We start from the raw sequence: 23413 nt of genomic DNA on the forward strand, positions 1-23413 counted from the left end.
TGAGATTCTTCAGTTCCATCTTTAGTTTACTTTCATTTAGTAAAATGACTTCTCTAGGTTCAGTTTGCTGAGCAGTAAAATGGGGCTAGTAACAGAACTTGCTTCATGTGATTGTTGTGAAAATTAAATAATCCTAGAAAATTGGTTAGCTTAAGGCTGGACTACTACACACTCAATAAACGCTAGCTACTGCAATCATTAATGAGAGAAGCAATTGTATGCCGTGTTCAGATTCACTAATAAATGAATGGTTAGGAGGTAATTTGAGGAATAGACCTCAAATCTGGAAAACTATGGTTTTTGCGTATGACTGACCAAAGAATAGGTTGTGGTCACTGGATGGTGTCAGGAACTACGGATTGGTATACTGGCTTCTTCTTGGTTGTGCCTGGCAGTTAGGTAGCAAGGCAGTGACAACTGTGCAGTAGCAACAGTAGAGGGCTATGGACAGGTGGCCAGCTGGCTTCATCCTGACTCCTGCAAAGTCTGGAGCTCAGCATGAATGGCTGGAATGGGGCCAAGCCCAGGGCAGCACTGCCAGTTAGCTTCAGACGCACCTTGGTCCAGAAATCAAACAAGCTACTCTCCTTTAGTCAATAAGGTCCACCTAGGTACAACTGATTCTATTCCCAGGAGGAAAGAGGATGGAAATCAACATCCATTGAGTGCCTGTTTTTGTTTATACATCTTAAAGAGGGTGGTAAAAACTCCTTCCTGGAAGAGAAGCATCAGCTCTGTCATTTTCTTACTTATGCAAACACTGCTAGCATTAGCGTTTAATTTGTGGTTTCTTTGCAAAAATCTTTGTTTAGCCACTTCTTCAGTTTGTTAGGGTTCATACAGTTTAAAGTAGATAATATGTTATGTAAATACACTTTACATGATGGAAGTAAATTGCAATAAACCATTACAATGTGCTGAAAGTGAATGAATGAGAATGGAGCTGCCAATCCCTTGGAGTTCTGGAATTGCCTCTGTTCTTTCAGAACATGGCCAGGACATGCAGCACACTAACCTGGGCGGGGTGAGGGGTGGGTGGAGGTTAATTCACATTTTAAACATTAGTAAAGCATCATTTCTTAAGTAAAAAAATGAACAGAAATGCTAATATGTTTTATCCACACCCCAAAGTACTGCCCAGAACACTCCCAAGGGATATTCACCCATCTTTGGATTCCCTTGTCTCATCACACTGAATTGTCCCAATGACCATATAAGATACATGGATAATGGCATCCCTGTTTCACATGCGAATGGGTAACCAAGGTGCAGAGAGCCTGTGCATGGACAATGTCATCCAGAGAGTAAGGTTTAAAGAGGGGTTTACATCCAGGTCTCCTAATGTCAGTCCTAATCCTTTTTTAATTCCATCTTCCTTCTGGCCCTCCACCACTGCCAGTGTGTCTCCCCTCCTCTCACACCTATTGGGAAATCAGCCCCGGCTTCCAAGAAGCCATAATCTGACACCATGGCGCCGTGGCCATTAAAGAATCAAAGCAGAGACACCTCCTGGCATTAAAAGTGTTTCTACAAGAAATGCTGCTCACTTTTGAAGAATTCAAGATTTGGTGAACTCAGATTACATCCTAAAGTGAATCATAAAAGGGACGAATCTACCAAAGATGGGCAAGAAGGTAGACGGTGTAGTTGTAGTCAAGAGCTCTGGCTCTGGATTTGGACTTCCTGCACGAGAATCCTAGCACTACCCTTCCTGGCTCTATGACCTTGGCTGCTAAGCCTCATGTCTTAGTTTGCTAATGCTGCAGAATGCAAAACACCAGAGATGGATAGGCTTTTATAAAACAGGGGTTTATTTCACTACACAGTTACAGTCTTAAGGCCACAAAGCATCCAAGGTAACACCTCAGCAATCGGGTACCTTCACCGGAGGATAACCAATGGCGTCCGGAAAACCTCTGCTAGCTAGGAAGGCAGCTGGCGTCTGCTCCAAAGCTCCGGCCTCAAAACGGCTTTCTCCCAGAACATTCCTCTATAGCAAGTTTGCTCCTCTTCAAAACATCACTCCCAGCTGCACTCCCTTTTCCATCTCTGAGTCAGCACATTTATATGGCTCCACTGATCAAGGCCCACCCTCAATGGGTGGGGCCACGCCTCCATGGAAATATCCCATCAGTTATCATCTACAGTTGGGTGGGGTGCATCTCCATGCAAACAACCTAATTCAAACGTTCCAACTTAATCCCCACTATTATGTCTGCCCCACAAGATTGCATCAAAGAATATGGCTTTTTCTGGGGGACATAATGCATTCAAACTGGCACACCTCAGTTTCCCTAACTGTAAAATGTGAACACTGGCTGTTACCCAGAATTAAAAGGTCCTTCACAGCACAAGCACAGTACCTGGCATGTGGTTATATCAGTGAATAGAAGCTGTTACCTGTGTTTGATTTCCCAGAGTAAAGCGAGCCCAGGCAGAAATGGGAGGCCCCTCTGTACCCCCCACCTCTGCAAGTCTGGCCTTGAGCTGGCCCATCTGCTCCCCAAGACCCCCTCCAAGGGGGTCTTATACACCACAAGGGGTCATCTGCAGATTCTATACAACTCTACATTCCAAGGCATGGTAATTATAAACCATCCTATTAACCTACTAAAGCAAGCGTTCTAAAATGTTCACCTGCACATCACTGGAAAGAAATAAACTATTTTCCTTTAAAGAAAAAGAAAATAAAGGGTGGTTGAGGTGCATCATAAACCCCCAACTGGTTTCTCTCCATTATGACAATGACTCCTCTTTCCTTAGTTTATATGATGACAACTTCCTTTGTATGTTAAAATATATAAACTTTGTACACTGTCAAACTATAGTTCTTTAAAAAAAGCATAGCCAAGGAGGAAATTGGTCACTTAAGGGGGTGACTACAGCCTGAATGAGAAAGGGCTACACTGGACAGAGGCTCTCATCCTGGGGCAATACCACCCCACCAGGGGGTGTCGGAAATGTGTGGAGTTATTTTCCTTGATTGTCACAATGACTGGGGGACAGAGATGGCATTTGCTTTTGGGAAGGCAGAGATCCCAATTATCCTCCAATGTGTAGGGCAGTTCTCCAAAATGAAGAATCATCATGCCCAAGATATCAACTCCCCGGCATGCTTGGAACATTCCTTAATGCTTAAAGGGGTCTCTGATAGAGCTGGGCTCACACAGACCAGAAGCTGGAAGCACTGGGCAGGCCTTAGGAGGCCAGGATGGTCTAGGCCAGCTCTGTCCTCACAGTATTTTGGAAAACCTTTACTAAAGGGTATCCTCTGCTGGTCTGTGAGCTCCAGGTCAGCAGATACCATGTTGAATGCATCTTCGTTAAACTCCAGGCTTATTGTGGTTGCCACTGGAAGACGTTCAATATATGATGGGGAGTCGGATTTAAAAAGGTGAGTGGGAGTTTGTCTCTCATGGAATGGGCTAGTTGTGCAGACAGCTCAGCTCTAGCATGAAGAAGGCAAGAGGCACCTGGCCTGAGGGGACTGGGTGCTACTGGGAAAAAGGACCAAAGACCCAGAACAGCCGATCTCAGCATGCCATCAACTGACCGCCTGCATCAAAGTCAGCCCAGGACTTGTTAAATGCAGATTCCCAGGCCCCCTTAGCCTCTCTGGGATATAGGAAGTCTTGAGCTTGTGAAAGATCTTTGTCACTACTGCTGAGGAATTATCTAGATCAGAAATCTGAATTTTGTGAAAATCTTTTTAAGGTGTCTTGTTTTCTGTTAAGGCATGGAACTAAGTTTTCCAGGTAAATCCCTCTTAACTTCAAAATAACATTATTTTTGAAAATGGCAATCAGATTTGGACTATTGTTTGGCAGGAAAGAGGGATTGGTGTAGCCCTTGACACCAAAGTGAGAAAGTCAAAGAGTTAATTACTGACATCAATCGAGCCTTACTGTGAACCCAGCATTGTGCTATGTCCTGACATGAACAGCTCATGTACTCCTCGGACCTCTGTGTGAAGTAGGTACTGTCAGTATAATCCCCATTTTACAGATAGTGAGACTGAGGCTTAGAAACAAAACTTCACCACATTTACTCAGGCAGGGAGACTGCAGAACCTCAAGCCTGGAGCACTTCTGGCCAAACCATCCCCCAACCTGTCCAAGGATGCTCCACGTCTGTCCCCTAGAGAAGAGCAGTGTCTTGCTTCTTTATGCACTGATTCCTTTGTACCTGTTTAACTTTGCCAATTTGTGAGGCTTCCCATTGTCTCTATGTCTAAGTAGAGATGAGGCACTGGAATTGGAATAAAAAGGAAGAATGTGTCAGGACCTCCAAAAGGAAATATTTATTCCCCTTGATGGCTGACTTCCAGTCTGTGACTTTAGAATTCATTAGGCTCTATTGATCAAAAATAATTGGCTTTTAAAATTTAACTGACAGCTCAAGTCACCCAAAACAAGGATCTTTTAGTTTATTTTCTCTACCAAGAAAAAAAAAAAAAGACTAATTTAGCAATCAAAAAGATATAACTCTTTTGTATCTCACTTACATGAAATAATTAGAATATGCAAACTAGCAGTCAGAAACTAGATTACAGATTACCAGGGGCCAGGGTGGGATTAGGGAAATGGGGAGTTAGTACTCAGTTGGTATAGAGTTTTTGTCTGGAGTGGTGGAAAAGTTTCGGTAATAAACGGAGGTCATGGTAGCACAACACTGAATATAATTATCACCACTGAATTGTTTACTTGAAAATACTTAAAATGGGAACTTTTAGATTGTATATATCTTATCAGAATAAAAATTTTTTAAAAATCCATAGAACTGTACAATACAGATTGAAGCCTAATGTAAACTACAGACTATAGTTAACAGTATAATTATAATAATATTGTTTCATCAATTGTAACAAAGGAGTCACACTAATGCAAAATATTAACGTGTTTGGTGGGGAGGTAAATGGGAACTCTGTACTTTGTGCGTAATTTTTTCTGTAAACCTGTAACTGCTCCAATTTTAAAAATAATTAAATCCAGGAGAGAGACATAAAAATAAAAAATAGTCCAATACTGACTGAAACAGGTGGCTCGTCATAGAATTGGACAGAATATTTTAAATACTATAAAGTTCAGTTTTTTTCTACAATTACCAAGAAATGCAGGACATATGGATTATAAGCAACTGAAGGGCTTGCATGATTTTGGACTCCTTTATTTCCCCACTCTAACTGCATCTGTCACTCATTTCAAAGTAGTCCAGAAAGGGGACTAGTGTCTAAAGGCCTGCAAACCACTCCCAGAAGATTTGATAGCCTCCCTCTGGGACCGGGTTCTACTAGGAATGCTTTTATTGTGACTTTTAAAAGTTATTGGGCTTACCTCAGTAGGTGAACTCACTGCCCTCCCCCCTACGTGGGATCTGACTCCCAGGGGTGTAAATCTCTGTGGCAACACAGGATATGACTCCCGAGATGAATCTGGACCCGGCATCATGGGATTGAGAACATCTTGACCAAAACAGGGATGCAAAATGAAACAAAGTTTCACTGGCTGAGAGATTTCAAATGGAGTTAAGAGGTCACTCTAGTAGACATTCTTACGCACTAACAGATAACCCTTTTTAGGTTTTAATGTATTGGAATAGCTAGAAGTAAATACCTGTAACTACCAAACTCCAACCCAGTAGCCCTGACTCTTGAAGACGATTGTATAACAACGTAGCTTACAAGGGGTGACAGTGTGATTGTGAAAACCTTGTGGATCGCACGCCCTTTATCCAGTGTATGGATGGATGAGTAGAAAAATGGGGATAAAAACTAAACGAAAAATAGGGTGGGATGGGGGGATGATCTGGGTGTTCTTTTTTATTCTTACTCTGATTCTTTCTGGTGTAAGGAAAATGTTCAAAAATAGACTGGGGTGATGAATGCATAACTATATGATGGTACTGTGAACAGCTAATTGTACACCATGGATGACTGTATGGTATGTGAATATATCTCAATAAAACTGAATTTACTTAAAAAAAATTATTGGGCTTCATTTAATATGTATTTACAAAATGGCAGAGACCCTGTAGCACAAGGGTATCAAGCTCCTTCGGACTTTGTTCCATGCACCTTTTCCCTCTGCTGATATTGCTTGTGTCCTCTCACTATAATAAATCTTGGCTGTGAGTACAAATACATGTGGCGTTGTGTGAGTCCTTCTATCAAATCCAAACCTGGGGGTGGTCTTGGGAATCCTCCAACATACTCCCTAACCCTGTTGCCTTCTTTCTTCTCCTTCTCTACACTCTTATCTATGAATTGTTTATAAACGGCAAGTATCAAGCCAGATACATTCACTCTCCATTCCCCACCCTATTCTCACCTTCAGACAATCTGTCTCACAAATAGTCATGTCCTCTTTAGTCTTCTCATCATTTCCCTTTTTCTTCCAATTCTTATCCAATAACTTCAGACAATTTTCTTTCCCTACCTTCCTTCTGCAAGGCAAAAACTTCCCAAATCATGATGTGAATACAAGTAATTATAACCACATTAAAAATTTGTTTGTTAGAATAATTATACATAATAAAGTACCAGTGTCATTATCTCTTAAAACTCTTGAAAGGTCCAAGAATTCCTTTGATATTCTCCAAGAAAGACTTCATTTGCCATCTTTAGAGCCTTTGATTAAGCATGCTTTTCCTCAAGCACCAATATTCATGATAAAAAACAACAAACTGTACTTTTAATTTAATTTTAGAGTTCTGTTTAATTTCATTGCTAGATCTTCAAGACTTTTTTCTACATTCTTTGGAAATGTGTAGTAATTCAGCCTCATTATGTATTAAACATGACTATGGACTGACCTTGGCTGGTAACCACTTCTGCATTAAATTCTAAGTCATACGTCCTCTTGGAGCACAATCCCTTTATAGGTTGACAACTCTTGTAGAAATATTAAAACTTTCTTTTCTTTCTTAAAAAAGACATCATTACCAGCACTAATAAGAAAAGAAAAACATAAAATAATGTGCCCAAGAGATCCAACCATACATTTTATCTTTAAAAATAATTACACGGCAGACATAGCTATGAAATTTCTTTATAGGTGAAAGCCACATAAATGCTTCTAGATGCATATTATGCCTCAAATATGTACATCTGTCTGTGTTTGAATGACGTAATGGTTCCACCTGGCAGCAATGAAAACCTACCAGAAGTTGATGGAAACTGAAAGTCATGTAACTATCAAACAGCTTAACAGAAGGGTACATCTGTAGAGAGTATTAGAGCCATGAAGATGGAAAGGGCCATGTATACCGCTAGGACCTCACACAGGATATCTGGTTAATGTGCCTCCTCAAAGCAAAACTATTCCATTGCCTCAGCTCCTGCAAATTCCAACCAAGTCTTTAAAAGAACAGTGACAACATTGAAGTTACGGTGACAGAGGCAGCGATGACCAGACATCAGCATTGTCAACACCACAAGAACTAAAAGGGGCACCTCAATTACTAGTCCCCTAGGCAGACCATAGGGTTGAAGAGTAGAATTCGAAAATCTCTCTCCCCCACTCTGGCCCCTAACAGTCTAGCAGGGAGCAGAAAAGACAAGGAGGTAAAGAGACGAAGGAGTGGAGAAAATTAAAAAAACCACAGTGGTGGGTCTAAGAGTTACAATCGACACTGCTGTCATTAAGAGAGGGACACTATCACCTACCCTCCCACCATCAGCCTTCCCCAGGCTGGTGTTCCTGGCAACTCATGATACAAACACTAGAAACTCTGCTTTAAAGACTTTGAGGGAAAACCCAAAGCAGAGCAAAGTACTTTTTGTTAAGATCATAATGCAAATGACATTAATTTGCAGGTAGTGCTCCAAACTCCCATACCTGCCCCCCACCCCATATACACACAAATAATCTGGTTAGAAATGGACCAGTATCTCCATTCCACAGATGATTCTGAGCTTCCATTTGATTTCTTACAGGACGAGGAGTGACCACTCTTCATTAGCCATTTCCACGGCTGTGTAGCTCTGACTGTGAAGAAGTTCTTCAGGATCCCCTCTGCAGTTCTCACTGTGGTTTCACCCTGTAACATTACACAAGTACTTGCATCATGGCTCTTCAGAGAACTGAAAACTGCCACTGTGACTCCATGTTCAAACAGAAATTGCACCAGGTCCAAGATCACAGTTGTTTCATGGTGGAGCTGTGCCTGGGACCCAAGGATTCTGGCTCAGGCCCAAGGCTTTTCCCCAGCCTCTCCACACAACCCCGGTGAATTGTGCAGCTCAGGTCAGGATGACATCCTCCTGCGGGTTCAGGGCAGGGCCCATCCAGCCATCTCGATTCAGATGTGTGGAAGTGAAAGGACCTGAGCGTGTGGGCTGTTGGTGTGTCTGTGTGTGCAGACCAGGTGTCCTTGGGAATGTCTCTCCTGCTCAAAATGTGTCCCGCTTCTCTAGAAGCTGACCAGCATACAGCAGAGTGGCCTCTAGCAGTCATTCTGGAACAATGTGCCCCAGCCCCTGGCCACACCTGATTTGAAGGGAGTCTCTGTGAAGTGGCTGGGTCACACCTGACCACATGGGTCACACCTGACCACATGCACCAGAAAAGCAAAGGAAGCTGAAGTGGAGGAAGAGATACTGAGAGAGGAGGGAAAGGAAGGGAGAGAAAAGGAGAAGGGAGGGGAGCAAGATAGAGGAAGAAGCTGGGAAGCAAAGAGATGGAAGACAGAAAGAATTCGAGTGATGTTCTGCTTCCCAGCTTCAGTGCTTTCCTTAGGCCCACCCAGGCTCGCCTCTGTTTCTGATTCTGTGAGCTACCCCTGTATACTTACAACAATCTCCTCCTTTTCTCCCTTAGCTCAAGCTGGTCTCTATTTTTAGAACCCTGGGCTCCTAACTAATATGTTTCTCATGTAACATACAATAAGGCTGGTATGACTTTGTCCTTCAAATCTGATTAGCTTCATGGGCAGAGGATCAATAAGAGAAGGGGAGCCAGGTCAAGAACGAAAAACATTAACTTATGAAAAACCATTTTCCAATTTAAAAAAAATGCCTTTGGTCCCAAAGTGCCTATTATAAGCAATGGAATCCAAAGCATTTTATTTTTTGACACGTGAAGGCCATTTTACAAAGGCACCTAAGAAAATGGGCTACTCCCTAGGCAGAGAAATGACCAGGGAGCTGATGAAGCCACAGCAGGCCTGGAGGTCATGGGCAGGGGCAGGAGAACACAGGGGAAGCATCAGTACCCATTTGTTTGGATTATACAACGCCCTACATAAGTTTATCCCAGAATAAACCCCACAATGGCAGGAACTATGCCTTTCACCAAGATATCCCTACCACTTAGCATTTAGCTGACACACAGTAGGTATTTAATCAACATTTGTTGAATGAATGCATGAATGAATGGATACACAGAGACCTCTAGGAGGCTCCTATGTGAGGTGAACCCCAGAAGCTCAGTTACAAAGGGTCCATGGTGGGGAAAGAGAACCCCCTTCATTTTACCAGAATATACGAATTTTCAGTCATTCAGCCATTCCAGGAATATTATTAAACCCCAACTTTACAAACAGAGACATCCTGAGTGGTCCTTGTTTGGGACCCTACCTGGTCCCACAAACTCGCAAGGCTGCTGCCTCATTGGCAGGGGTAGGAGTTGGGAGTGGTATCCAGGCCTGCTGAAGGGACAGAGGAACACTTTAAAAATGATTTTAAATTGAGGGCACTGAAATAGACCCACTTATTATACTGAAATTGGGATACTGGGTTCCATCTAGGAGCTCCTGGGATAGCCAGGAGCCCAGATGGGACAAGGTTCAGGCAGCAAACACTGAAGTAAATGAGTTCCAGCCTGCTGCACTAATTGAAACATCCAGGCGGGCTTCAGTGTCTGCCCCAGGACAGAATATTTCAGTAATGAAAACCAGGTCTACAAAACCACTGGAAGACACGGTGCAAACTGCTAGTCTGCTGTTCAAAGGAAAAGGCCAGATCCACTTTCTATAGTCACTCCATGGACTCCACCAACGACCATGGCTGAACAAGACTTGACGTTTTCTCTGTCTTGGGAGACATAGATGGGATCTGCTCACAAGCCAGAATGCAAAGGACAGCCAAAGGAGCAGCTGGCATCACCAGCATCTTTGGTGAGTCCTTTCCAGGGACTGTCTGGGGGACTGGTGGCCTCTTGAATAAGAAATGTTGGAGTAGGACAGCATGTGCTTCAAAGGTTCCAGGAAACTCTTGAGATCTGCTGGCCCTTAATGATTTCATTTCCCTTTCCCAGGGGCCTTGAGCTAAAAGTAGGAGAGCAGTTGAGACTGAGCTCTTACAAACATCACAATAAAACAACACATGAGACGGAGGCAAGAGCATCCTACCTCTAAATCATTCCAGACAAACACAGATATGGAGATTCACTGAGTAGATTTCGTCCCCTAAGTACTTCCATAAAAGTCTCCAGATTAAAAGTTCCAGAGACCGAGAATGTAGGCTACCATCAAAACTTCACTACATCAGTATATGTTGTGTAAATAATTTTTTTGAAAGTCAATTTCCAAAGAGGTTTACATTTGACTATATTTTTTTAATTACACAAGTAATACACAAATACGATTTTTTTAAAAGCAGCATGAAACTAAGGTTTATTTTTATTCTTTATATACTTAATCACAGAATCCAGGGAGACAGACAAGTAAAGAGAGATACATGTCTGGTTTCCCATTTTTTAAAAAAAGATTGTTTAAACAAAATACATCTTTTATTATAAAACAAACACATACCAAGGCCAACAAAAAAAGAGGAATAATGGCAAAAAAAAAATATTTTTTAAACAAAGAGCCTAAGTTTGCCCCTTATTGGGCACCAGGATAGGGTTCATTCCCTCAGGCATTGGCCTGGGTATCTGTTTCTATGCAGCAGAATTAGCCATGACCAGAGAAAGCAAGCCTGACTTGCAAAACGTCTTTGCATATTCCATTGACTCATGGACTCTGAAGGCTAAGAGGACTCTTCTGAAGTGCCACACAAATACATTTTTGATAATGAAAATTCTAACAATACAGAAAAGGCCAAAGTCTGTGTTCTCCATCCCCTCTAAAATCCCCAGTCACTTCCCTATGTATTTATACAATGTATGTGTCTGTATATAGAAATATATAGTTTTACTATGTGGATTTTTTTTACATAAATGGGATCATATGGTTCATATTTTCCAACTTCATGTTTTCACAGAGCTGTATGTTTTAGAGATTTTTTTCATGTGAGTATGTAGACCTACTTCACTATTTATAACTGCTGATAGTATTCCATAGTTGGACAACCATAGTTTAATCCACTTTCTTATTTTCCTATTAAATCATTATCAATTTTTCATTATAACAAAAATGCTACAATAAAACTTCCAGTTTGTGTGTCTTTATGCACATGCTCTCACTTCAATGTTAACATTTTTTAAAGCTTATATTTTGATGGTTGCTGGTCTCACCATGCCAAACAATTAATGACAGTTTATTCTGACTCATTGTGGTTGATTTCTATATATACAGTGCTATGGAGAAAGAAAAAAGGCAAAAAAAGTTTAATACATATACATATTATATGTATTATATAATATATAAAACACATACATTATACAAACACATAAATAATTCAGTCTTTATTTAACTGTGGGTGTGCATATGTGTGTGTATTTCCAAACCACTGGGAGACTGGTGGAATCCAGTGTGGTGTGTAGAAGGAGCCGCCACTGGAATATGCATCATCCTCACATCCTGCTTATTGGAGGGGGCAGATCTGTTCGTAATAAGATGAAAGACATGAATGGAGGTCCAGGATCAGATTGACCAGATCCGAATCTCATTTCCTAACCTGAGAACCTAGATACGAGTCCTTGCTCTTCCCAAGTCTCCCCCAACCACCCCACCCCCCACCAGCTAAAGTGACATTATGGAAACTTGGCAAGTGCTTCTGCAATCAATTGGGGTCTTTTAACATCATTGCTTTTTTCTCATTTCTCATGTGCAAGCCTTTTTGGGACTTCCTTTGAGGTAAAATTTGGGATGCATTCTATGTCTTGAAGAAATTTGGTTACAATTTAATAATTTACAATTAAACTATGTTGGATTTAATATTACAATCCAGTGTTGGTTTGCTGTCATTCATATCATGTTAAATAATTTCCCTCTAAAATGCTCCGCAGGAATTTTCATGCAATGGAGAAAGCAATCAAACATTTCAGCACTATAAATGCATTTGTTCATTTCTCACTTCTAAAACATAAAGTAATTTTTTCCAAATTTGGGGCCCTGATCTTTCGAATGGAAAGACTCCTTCCTAAGTCATTCTGTCTTACTTTCTGCCTCTTATTGGTCATAAAATAAACTTGTAAACTCAACTACAATTATGAATTTGAACATCTTTGTAGACCTGGGAAGGGTCTATGCCGCAGAGAACAAAAAAGTGCATGTTCAAATGCACAAAAGTGCACAGACTATTAAAAACTACACGTCTATTGAAGTAAACAACTTAGTAAGTTGTAACAGTGCTGCCAGTCCTGACAGTGCAGGTTTTCATCAGTTCCTAAGCCCATTTCGAAAGTATGGAAAAATAAAGTGTCAAAACTATGCGTGCCTTAATAGTTTTGAGGTTTTGGAGAAGGGCCAAATTCAGGAGATGATGTTGGTGAACAAAAGTTTCCATATTTTGACTTTTTATTAAATATAAAACACAGTTCTGAAAACACCACAAAATCGATGTTTAGCTTGATGTGTTCTTACGAGGCAAACACCCTGGTAACCACTAACCAGTTAAAAAACAAACTAGAATCTGCCAGCCACTCGCAGAAGCCTCTGCATGTGCCCCATTCCTCCACTCAAAAGTAACCACTACTTTAATTTCCATAGTATTAATTCCCAAACCTCCTAAAGTTATAAAGTGCTGTGGCTCAGGGTCATTATTTTAAAGACTGTGTGGTAAATAAATTTTTTGAGAGGCTCATTTATACGTTTTCTGGTTTAATGCTACTCACATTTAATAAATATCTTCATTAATGTATTCGTTAATACTTTGCCTCGTTTCAAAAACGAGGGGGTTGAAGACATGCTAAAAAATTGCTTCCACTAGGAGGCGCTATATCCTTTTATGTTCTCAAAGACTGGGGAAGAGGAAGCTTAATTTAGCTCAGCTATCAATGAATTTCTATGAATGAAGTCATGGATGAACATGTGGGAAACAAACTCAATGACTCCTTTACCTCGCCACACATCACAGGCAACATTAGCTGACATGAATTCAATACCCAAAGGTCCCCAGAAGTCCTAGTGAGTGGCAGTCTTCAAGAGGGAACCTATATTTCAACAACTACTTTTCCACTAATAACCCAAGTCCATGAAATTGAGGGAGGGGGCCAAGAACATTTGGAACAGACAAAGGGTCCCCGTTTCCAAGCCTAAATGAAATACATCTGGCTTACAGCTGTGTTACCTTTCTCGCTGTAAGTCAAGTCACAAAAAGGAATGAAACTTTGTATGGCCAGTACTGTGACATTAAGGATTCCTGGCATCCCAACAGGTTCCAGTGGTGACCAATTACTTCCCTCCTGAATAGCATCTGTAGACTCATAAATTGTATAGCTCATTAGAGAGGCAAATTTCCACAAACCTATATCATCTACTCTCACCCCATTGTTTTTGGTTTGTTTTCAGAACAAAGAAAAATCTGAAGAATATTGTTACAGAGCTCTTTCTTTAATTTGTAGAGGTTTGAATTTTTTAAAAGAAATTTGCTGCCTTTGTGATTGTGATTTGCCCATGTACACCAATGGACATAGCTATTTACATTTCTCTGGTCTGATAATATCAGCCTAATAGGCAAGCTTATATGTCAACCATGTGCTATAGATAACAGGGCATTATGCATATATATGGAATACTCCTACTTCAAAATTGGGCTCAGATCAGACCAAATAGCCAAGGTGCCAACCAAACAGCTGCAAAAGTGCCAACTGGAATGTTTTCACATTCTAAGTGCCCATTGAAATTAAATTTTAATCATGAATTTAGGAAATTAGCTTGTATTGATTAAAGAAGATCTGTAGTGTATGTCATTTTATTCCTATGATTTCTGTACCTAAGATTTAGCTCCTTAAAACACTGACTCACTGACTTGGAAAATTCTGTAGCGTTAATAAATTTAGCTGAATAAATAGACAATAGATTACTTCCAATAGTTTCGTGTTTTGTTTTGTTTTATTTTAATTAAAAAGGCAGTGGTACCACCTCCAGGCAAATGGTCAGTTCACTTTCAGATTCAGTGAACAATACTGAATAGTTTTAAGAATATGGGCTCATAAGCCAGACTGTATCAGGATCAGGAAGTGGGTTTGACAGTTTTCTTACTCTTCAATGTCACTTTTATACCATGACTCCTCTGTCCTCAGAGACAAAGACCTGCCTGTTCCCTTGTTCCTCTCTGTCAACTACTGACCTTCTGATCACTTCTGCATAGACACTGATGACTTCATTCCTTGGCTCCAAATATCCACATCAAGTCCCACCTTCATCTTAGGTGACTTCAGCGTTTGTGTACATGACTCAATCAACCCCTGTCCTCACAGTTCCTTGACAAACTCATCTCCAATTACCTTGATCTCTACTCTCCTGAACCATCCACACCCTGGGCCATAATCTGGCCTCTTCACCAAGTGTGAAATGTTCAGGTACAATATCCTAGACTCAAAACTCATCCTCTCAATCCTCCCTCTCTCTCATTGCCTTGTCCTTACCACACCTTCTCTAGGATATTTTCAAGCCCTTTCATTCCAGGCTTTCTCTATTTTTTCCTAGTCCATCATGGCTATCCTGTCTTCTCCTTCACCTCTTCTCAGTTAACACTAAGTAAGCAATCATTTCCAAACACTGTCCTCCTATCTTGCCTCCTTAGCCTTTGGCTATACCCATCTGGCAAAATCCCAAATTAGGGTCAAGCCCACCTTCATTTCCCAAGACTAAACACCTACATAGGGTACCATGACCTACTGGGGAAAATCAAACACGTGCTGTAGAATACCACTACAGATCTATGGCCTTCAACCTCAGTTAGACATGGAACACTGTCCAGGAATCTTTTTATGTGTCCCTTGCCAACTCTCTAGCTCTTTAGGAAATAATTCCTTCCTGTACTATCCCATGCTTGGTATACATAGGAACTCAACAATTTTTTTTCTGTTTGCACATAAAAGATTAATCACCAGATTATGACCTCTAGGGCCCAGTGCCACCAATTCTTCCACTTACCTGAAAGCTTTCAGCTTTCTCTTTATTTTCCTAGCTCTTTCACTTCCAAATTCAGACTTCTCTTATTAAAAAAAAAATCCATATAAATCTCATGCCCCCAACCCCACCCCAGCTAAAGCCTTATCTGTCTTCTTTTTTTATAACTCCACCATTTAGGGAGAAAAAAACTTTACACAATATCCTCACTTCCTCTCAGCTCAATACCACACTCCCATCACTTCACTAAATCTGCTTACCAATTCTATGACACCAGTGACCTTCAGTTGATATAGTCAATGACACTTTTCAGAACTTGTGTTACATGCCCATTGGCAGCATTCAGCATCATGTATCACTCCCTCCTTTTTAAAAAGTTCTTCTTTCATCTTCAACCTCCATCCTCCTTCTACTTTCCCTGAGTCCCCTCCAACATATCTGGCTGCCCTCATCCATTAAATGAGTCATCAGGTTTACTTCACATTCTACATTTTCACATTCTACATTCTCTCCCTGGTTGGTTTCATTCACTTTCATGGCAGCAGTTATTATATACGAAGTTTTTTAAGTCCCCAGACAAGATCTCTCTCCTGAGTTCTACGGCTCTTTGTCTATTTGCCTACCAGGCATCTCACATATATATCACAAAGGCACCATGACTTTAGTATGTCCAAATGCAACTTATCACCTTCTTTCAAAATACATTCCTTTCCTTGGGTTCTCTACCCTGGTGAATAGCACTATCAACCACCGATCTGTCTACTCTAGAAACCTGGTCATCACCTTGATTTCTCCATACTTCTCACCTCTCATGTAATTAGTCCTAATAGCTGTTAATTCAACCTGTCACATCCATGCCTTTTTCACTATCTCACAGCCACTCCTCTGCTTCAGACTATCACCACTTCATCCCTGGGTCAGTATAACCACCACTGAGTGGTCTTCCTGCCTGCCCCCACCCCCCCATCTCTCTCAACTCAAATTTCTTTCTATTCTGTGGGTGGAATACTCTTCCAAATATGCATATCCAGCTAGATCACTCTCTGAGCACTTCCTATTACCCACAGGATAAAATCCAAACTCCTTACCTAGCATGACATATGAGACCTTGGTCATGGTTCCATCCTCATGCTTCACCATTTCCCTCTCATACCTTCCCATAGAGTTACAGGAAACTGTTTGTGAGCTAATACAGCTTAGTGTTTGATAAATGAGTCTCAGTAACATATATAGATGTGTATTCTAAATCTAGCCTTGCCTTATTAGTTTGTGACTGTGGACAAGTTACCTAATCTGTGAGAATACTATATACTTCTCTCACTCAGAGCACCCACTGCCCTGCATCACTTTATAATTCTTTTTCACTAGTCCACCTTTTTAACTTGGCTGCCCTTGAATCACTAGCACACAGTAGGCCATCAACACCTATTCTGCATATGAGTAAATAGGGAGGATGACTGAATTCTTACAGTGATGGGAAGTTCACACCTTCCTAGGGCCAAATATTGCATCTTTGCATCTCCTTGTCATAAAGTTTTTCAAGGCAGCATCCAGAGACCTAGAATCCTCTCACAATAATGTTCAGACTGAGATAGTGTGTTTGGGCCTGTACTCTGATATTTCTAGATTTTCTTTACTCAAAGACTCAGTCACTGCCAGTCCCAAGTGTATATTCAAGTATAGCACATTTACATTTCCATGTACATACGGACAAGAAAGTTTAGCAATGCAATGAATGGAACCACGCAGACTTAGATTATAGTACAAGTGTACTCAAAGACTGTGTGTCCACTTTTGTGTGACATATATTCACCCACTATGTCCTCACGTGAGAATGGGAGCTTTGTGATTTGTCACCAAGAGTGTTCCAAACTCCCACTGCAAGGGTTGTGGGAGCCAGGGACTGAGTCAGGTTGGCCCAGTAGTAGTATTCACACAAACCCAAAAGGCTGGAGGTAGGGCCAAAGTCAGCTGTGAGACCTGTAGTTGAGAATGTGGGAGCGACAAGCTGGGAACACAAGAAAGTAGGGAATGAAGAGAAGGATCCTGGGGGAGCATGAGGAACCCTCTTCTGGGGACTAGGACCGACCTTTCTCAGTTGGTGGCGCAGGATGCAGTTTGTTGCAATGCTCTGTAAGCCTGATACAGGATGGATGGAAAGAGTTCAGTGTCTGATTTTTCCCAGAATTTATGGCCTCTTGAAAAGTCCAAAATGCCCCAAAATAGCTCCCCCAGCCCTGATCACTCTGATTGGCCTATTACTCTGCAGTACAGACAGAGAGCAGTCATCCAGGTTTCCACTTCAGGACCAGCTCTCTGTGCCTCACAGGTCAGGGCCCAAAATAAGCCCTTTTTACCATTTCTTCTGAAAGGGAGGGCATAAAAGGGAAAAATACTGTCTGCATGGAGTCTGGCATTAAAAAACAGCAGCTTCAGCAATGAAGCTAGCATTTACTAGCTGAGAGGAACAATGCAACCAGAGGATGGTGTGGGTTCCTGGCAACTGGGGTTGAAATCTGAGCATTTATTCTATAGATGTGATTTACACATTTTACTGGCTTCTGGAATTAAATGGCTACCAATTCGTGACAGCAAGCTGAGGGATGGGCAATCTTTTAATACTTTGGAGATCACTTAGTTCTTGACAAATCAAGCCCCTGGAGCCACGTGGTGATTTTTCTTTCACTTCCTGTGGGAAAATTGGGGAAATTTAGGTCATTGACAGTCTGCCACTTGATTCACAGTGATGACCAATTTCTAACTTGGCTTTATCTAATCTGCTCTGGAAAATGTTTTCAGCTGCTATGGGCAGTCCCGTTAAATTGCGCAGACCTGCAATCGTTTTTTAAAAATCACTCAACCATCAAAGATTTGATTTGGTCTGTTTCATCGGTACTGACCTTACTGCGTTCGTAAGGCTGGGACTTCTGGATCCCAAACTACCGCTAAAACTTGCAGCTGTGCTTAGCATTGCATTTTCCCAAGCACTTCCGTATCTCTCAGCTCATATTACTGAGAGAACAGGTATTGTCATGTCCATATCAAGAATGAGGAGAGTCAAACACAGAAAGATCGTGTAACGAGGCAGTGATGCTGCTGGACTGGAATCCAGCCTTGTAGAGACCCATCCCACCTCACACCTAACGCAGCACACACACCTGCAAGAATACAGTGGTGATCCCAAGAGGAGGGCCCATGGTTTCCCTTCATCCCACCCTGATTTATGTTATGTCTGGACAAAGGGGCAGGGGCTACTTTGCCACAGATGGTATAACTCGTGTGCTGGTGTTTAGACCTTCCATCTGTTCCGTGGGAAGAGCACAGATGGTCCTTGTCAGCCCCTCCTCACTTCCTCTGCCCCTGCCTTTCCCAGATCCTGCAGCTGGATTCTGCAATGCCCCCTCCCTCAGGCTCAGAATGCCCAAAATGCCTGAGCCAACTCCAGACCGTGGTAGAAAGAATGTCAGAGCAGAGACCCACCCAGGTTCTGACATTCCACCTGGGCTACCTCCAGTGTGCATCAGACTCCAGAAACAAACCCTGGCTCCCAGGTCCAGACCTGACAACTCAGGGAGAAAGATGAGGATTCCATCCCATCCCTCCTCCAGGGTGCCACCTGATGCCCTGTCTACCACCCTGTTCCCTCCTCTGATGGGCCTCTCCCCATCACCTGCTGTCCTCAACTCTTGCCAGTTTTCCTTTCCTGGACTGGACAGATCCTGGCTCCAGATGGCCTGGGGCCCATTTTTCTCAGATGATGCCAGCTGCCCTCTCCATGTCTCCCTGTTAGCAGTCTCTGTCCCTCTGACCAGACACTTCATGGACCATCAGTTCCATTACTGGGACAAAGACTGTTGCCTCCTTGGCCAATGAATAGCAGCTGCATATTCAAATCCAGCCTCTGGGCCAGACCAGTGACCCTTACACTTCACATGTGGTCTCCACTCAAATACCTCCTCGTTGGCCAAACGCACTGGAATCGATCCGTAATCTAGTTTCTCACATCCAGTTTCTTCCAGATATTATCATGACCTGCTTTAATAAAGTGCAATATAAACAGCAACACCAGCAGATAATTATTACTATTACATGGAATGCTTCATGTATAAAAATTTGTTAGTTTTTTTAATGCAGTAGCTTTCCATCATGATTTGGAAATACGATTTAATTTAGAAAAAAGCATCCAGTTTATAAAAAGGAATAAAGCATAATACTCTTTTTATATTGTTTTGATCCTTTTGCCCTTTCACTGACCCTCACCCACCTCATGTCCTCATTTCCTTCTTTGGCCAGTATATTAGTTTCCTAGGGCTGCTGTAATAAAATGCCACAAACTGGGTGGCTTAAAATAACAGAAACTTATTCTCTCACAGTTCTGGAGAGCAGAAGCCTGAAATCAATGTATCAACGGAGCCTTACTCCACCCTAACCCAGCAGGACCTCATCTTAACTTGATTCCATTTGCAAAGACCCTATTTCCAAATAAGGCTACCTTCACAGGTATTGGGGGTTGGGACTTCCACGTATCTTTGGGGGGGGGGGGGGATGACACAATTCAACCCACAAAAGTCAGCTTTTAGAATCCACAATCAATAACTATAATCACACCCTTGTATACACCTTCAACTCCCTTGTCCCTCTCATATTCATTCAGATTCAATCCAACACTTTGCCTACTTTGTACTTGCACAGACCCATCTGAGAAGGATGCAGGAAAGCACATGGCCATGCTGTCTGGTATCCTTTTAAACTAATGACACCTTAATTCAGAGGTGGGCCCTTGGAGGAGTCCAGAAATCTGACTATATTTCCCTAGTCCAATCACTCTGGAACCATCCAAGGTAATTATTTCATGCCTTTTCTTCCCTCTTCCTCACTCCTAGCAGATGACCTTGGTTCCCATTTCATGGAGAAGATGCAAGCAGACGACCCTACCATCACATTCTCTGAGACTTTGCCACCATGCCAGGATAAGGACAACCTCTTCATGCCATCCTTGCTCACCAACTCAAGGATTTATTTCCAGCAACAGCTTTCTCTCTTTCCTGCCACATCAACTTTTCTCAGTTTCCAGATCATTCTCAACAGCACACAAACATGCTATAATCACCCTAAGAGTTCCCTCTTTTGAACCCACATTCCTCTTCATTGGTTGCTCCCTTTCTCTTCTCTGTTTTACAGAAAAACTCCTCAAAAAAGTTACCATTCTTGCTGTTTCTGGTTCCTCTAATTTCACTCTAACTGAAACCTAACCCATTGAGGCTTCACCTCCACCTCTCTATCAAAATAGCTCCAGTCAAGAGCACCAGTAACCTTCATATTGTAAATCCAGTTGTCAATCCTCAGGCCCCTAATTTCTTGGCATATCAGCAACATTTGATAGAGATGATCATTCCCTCTTTCCAGAAACATTTTCTTAAATCCAGGGATAACACTTTTCTTGTTTCTCTTTCTAATTTACTGGCCACTCTTATTTAGTTTCTTTTGTTGGTTGGTTACTCAACATCTCCCCAACAGCCCAGAGCTGTTCTTGGATCTCTTCTCTATCTACCGTCACCCCTTTGATGGATTGAAATACTATCAAAAAACTGTTGATGGTTCCTATCTTTACTTTGCCAGCCAAGACCTTTCCCCTGATACATCCAACTGCCCATTCAACATCTCAACTTGGATATCAAATGGGCATTGTTAACATTTCCAAAATGGGACTCCTAATTTCCTTCCAAAACAGACCTTCCCACGGTCATACCCATGCCAATAAAGTGACATTCCATCCAACCAGTAGCTCAGTCCAAAATTCTTGGAGCATCCTTGACTTTTTTCTTTCTCTCCCATTCTATTTTCACTCCATCAGAAAATTCCCCCAAGTGTACCATCAAAATATATACAATATTCACACCTCTATTGCCACTATTCATTGCCCAAGTAGGTATAATCTCCATCCTGAATTACTGCAATATCCTTCTATCTGGTCTCCCTGCTTCCACCTTTGTTCTCCTCCCCATTAACCACCCTTATCATATCAGCCAGAGTAATCCTTTTAAAGGATAGGTCAGATTGTGCAACTCTCATGCTACAAACCTTCCAATAGATTCCCATCTCACCTAAAGTAAAAGCCAAAGTCCATAACCCAATGTACAGGCCTGTATCAGTCAGGGTTCTCCAGAGAAACAGAATATACAGATAAAGAGAATATAGATAAAGAGAACATATATATAAAGAGACATTTTAAGGAATTGGTGCAAGTGCTTGTGGGGGCTGGCACGTCCAAAATCCATAGGGCAGCTTGGCAGGCTGGGAATTTCAGTACAAGTGATGTTGCAATCTTGAGTGCAAAATCCACAGGAAAGGCCAGCAAGCTGGAAACTCAGAAAGGAGTATGTGACACAATCTTGAGGCAGAATTTCTTCTTCTTTTGTCTCATTTCTTTGCCCTTAAGGCCTCCAACTAAACCTGATGAGGCCCACATACATTTTCAAAGGTAATCTCCTTTCCATAAACTCAACTGATGGGAGATGCTAATCCTCTCTACAAAATACGTTCAGAGCAACATTGAGGCCAGTGTTTGATCAAACAACTGTATGCTATAACTTGCTAAGTTGACTCATGAAATGAACTATTACAAGTTTCCTTCATAATGTGGCCCTCGCCATCTCCTTCCAACATCTACTACCACCCTCCTTCACCCATCCCACGTGTGCCATGCTGGCCTTCCTCGAGCTTTTCTTGAACTCAAGTGTGCTCTCAACTCAGGGCCAATGTGCCTGCTTCTCCCGGTGAAGCATGCCTCTTTCAGACAACTACATGGATCATGGATCACTCCTTTATTTCTTTTAGGTCACAGTTCAACTATCCCCTTATCAGCAAAACATTCCCTGACCATCCTATAAACGCACCCCCGCCCCCCAGAACAGTACATATTCACTTATCAATTTGTAAATTGACGTCTCCTCCCACTAGAATGCAATTCCACGAGACTTTGCATAGACTTTGCAGACTTTGTTGTATTTACTGTGGCATCCTCAGCACCCATAAATGTGTCTTCCATACAGTAGATGTTCAACAAATATTTGGTGAATAAATTATATAAACCCAGACTCACATGTTTACTGATCATGTATAATTTCATAGCTTTAAGTTGGAGTTTAGTAAAAGAGACCGAATTAGTGAAACTGTTCATTCTAATAGGATAGCAAATAAATTAAAGGAGTGATTGCTTTATGCCTCTGCTTGTTTTATTTTTTTAATACAGTTTTATTGAGATATATTCACATACCCTACAATCATCCAAAGTGTACAACCAACTATTCACAGTACTATCATATAGTTGTGCATTCATCACCAGAATCACCTTTTGAACATTTTTCTTACTCAAAAAAAAATTAATAAATAAAAGTAAAAAAGAACACCCAAAACATTCCATCCCCCCCCCAATCCCACTCTATTTTTCATTTAGTTTTTGTCTCTATTTTTCTACTCATCTGTTCATACATTGGACAAAGAGAGTGTGAGCCATGAGGTTTTCACAATCTCACAGTCACAAGATGTAAGCTACACAGTTACACAATCATCTTCAAGAATCAACTGTACTTGGTTGCAATCTGACAGTTACAAGTCTTTCCTTCTAGCTATTACAATACACTAAAAGCTAAAAAGGGGTATCTATATAGCACATAAGAATGCCCTCCAGAGTGACCTCTTGACTCCATTTGAAATCTCTCAGCCACTAAAACTTTGTTTTGTTTCATTTCACTTCCCCCGAAGATTTTCTCAATCCCACAATGCTGTGTCCAGGCTTATCCCCAGGAGTCATGTCTCACGATGCCAGGGAGATTTATAACCCTGGGAATCAAGTCCAACATAGGGGGTAGGGCAGTGAGTTCACCTGCTGCGTGGGCTTAGAGAGAGAGCCTCTGCTTGTTTTATAATGGAGTAATGTCAGAGATAGTGTACACCATTTGCCACACAAAGAACATGCAGATTTTGTTGGCACAAAAGGGGGAATTCATGACATCAGGAAAAATAATAGTCATGTCAACAGGCAATGAGGGAAAATGGTGTGTAACCTTGCATGGGGCTGGTTTAGGAGCTTGATCTAGGTAACAGACGTCTCCAAATCCAAAACAGAGCTTTCTGTGGCACTGAAGTTAGGAACCAAGGAATACATCACCTAAGA

General features: G+C 41.6%; 1 protein-coding gene and 1 long non-coding RNA gene across 7 annotated transcripts in view; both read right to left on the reverse strand.

Moving 5' to 3' along the window:
* PALM2AKAP2 (PALM2 and AKAP2 fusion) overlaps window positions 1-23413 on the reverse strand; it is a 329309-nt gene that overhangs the window by 282320 nt on the left and 23576 nt on the right. The window lies entirely within an intron of this gene.
* Window positions 5241-6863, reverse strand: LOC119505488. The gene is made up of 3 exons (XR_005210749.1): window positions 6811-6863; window positions 6327-6441; window positions 5241-5461 (listed from the first exon to the last, which is right to left on the reverse strand). It is a non-coding gene; the product is annotated as an uncharacterized LOC119505488 (long non-coding RNA).

This window comes from Choloepus didactylus, chromosome 10, assembly GCF_015220235.1.
Source record: "Choloepus didactylus isolate mChoDid1 chromosome 10, mChoDid1.pri, whole genome shotgun sequence".
Classification (NCBI taxonomy): domain Eukaryota; kingdom Metazoa; phylum Chordata; class Mammalia; order Pilosa; family Megalonychidae; genus Choloepus; species Choloepus didactylus.